Source organism: Fukomys damarensis, unplaced genomic scaffold (assembly GCF_012274545.1).
Source record: "Fukomys damarensis isolate Sample0158 unplaced genomic scaffold, DMR_v1.0_HiC HiC_scaffold_16, whole genome shotgun sequence".
NCBI classification, from domain to species: Eukaryota; Metazoa; Chordata; class Mammalia; order Rodentia; family Bathyergidae; genus Fukomys; species Fukomys damarensis.
Genome location: NW_022900928.1, coordinates 21,085,334 through 21,087,169, shown reverse-complemented (window position 1 = coordinate 21,087,169; position 1,836 = coordinate 21,085,334).

Below are 1,836 nucleotides of genomic sequence, written 5' to 3'. Positions count from 1 at the left end.
GAGTTAGCCCAAGGGAGAAAAAAAAGTAGAAGAGAAAGGAAAAACACAAACAAAATTAGAATGATGAGAAATTTATACAACCACAGGTAAAAATAATTTGCTAGTTTAATATGATATTATGACCATTTTATCTGAAAATCTAAATGAAGGGGATTATTTTTCACACTGTTCTATATGAGTACTTTCCAGTCTTCTTCACATCATAGGATAATTTTAAAATGATAATATTTTCATGGCATAATAGTATAAAGGGAAACTTTACTTATCTCTGGAGGCAACAGGCATAAAAGCTAAATCTAAACACATCTGTAACCCACATATGACAGATTGGCTGGAAGTTATACTCTAGGAAATCTAGTCACTGTAATGATCCTTGCACTACCAAGACAGGAGCTGAGAAGGTGACAATGAGGAAGAAAATGTAAAAATGTAAAAATAAAGATCTAATTCTTAAAAATTTTTCTAATTAATCTGATTCAGAAAAGTGGGGAAAATGTCAAGATGAAACCATAAGAATTATGACAAGGAAAGATGAGTTAGGTAAGGCTCAGGGAAACTCCAAGTTCATAATCAGTAGATACAAACTGCAAAAAAGGTATGAGAACTGCAGCAAGATCACATAAGGATTGATCAATGGTTAGCCAATTTCTTCTGCTTCTGCTAAGCAGAAGAGTACAATCTCACTTCCTGGGAAACTAAAGGAATGAGTGTGGAAATTAGGAAGAGAAACTCAAAGCAGTTTTCCAAGTGGGGTGGAAAAACCAAGATGAATAGATTGTGTCAACAATCAAAAACAATTGACACATTCCATAAGATTTATTCTGCCCTTCCAACCAATGAAGAAAAGCTCATCGGAAACTATATCCGTAGAACAACCAAGAACTACCAAGCATTTAAGAAAAATCTGTGCCTTGAAAGAGAGAAACCCATTTCATAAACAGAAATGATAGTACCTAATAAAACAAATCACAACAGTAGACCTTAAAATTTCTTCAGTTAATATAATTACAGATTATTGAAAAGATGAGGTCTCCAATAAAAAAATACTTTAAGTTCATTCTGACTTCTAAAAATACTTGAAAACTTATTAGGTAATAGAATAGACTAAATAACAGAAAGGACATGATTGAAGAAGGAATTGACTGACTAGAAAACTAAACTGAGTTATTTTCTCCAAAAAGTAGTATAGAGGAAAAAACTTTTGAAAAGTCAAAACAAAAGCTGATATAAGAAAAATAAATACAAGGCAGGCCCCCAAACCACTGAGCTAAATCCCTGTTCCACATCGCTGGTCATTCAAGAGATGCAGATGAAAACAACACTGAGATTCCACCTCACCCCTCAAAGAATGGCTGCTATCAAGAAATCACACAACAACAAATGTTGGCGGGGTTGTGGGGAGAAAGGAACCCTTCTCCATTGTTGGTGGGAGTGCAGACTGGTGCAACCACTATGGAAATCAATATGGAGATACCTCAAAGAGCTTGGACCGGAGGTTCCATTTGACCCAGCCATCCCTCTGCTGGGTATCTTTCCAAGAGAACTAAAAGAATCATATCACAGAGAAGTATGTGCACCCATGTTTATAGCGGCACAGTTTGTAATAGCTAAATCTTGGAAACAGCCCATTTGCCCATCCATTGGAAACTGGATAAAGAAGTTGTGGTTTTTCTATAAAATGGAATATTACTCAGCCATAAAGAATGAGAAAATAGATTCATTCATAGGAAATTGGATACATATTGAAGATATACTCCTAAGTGAAATAAATAAGTCACACATGTGTAAATACTGAATAGTTTCCCTGGTGTGAATAATCTGCAACAATGCATAAGA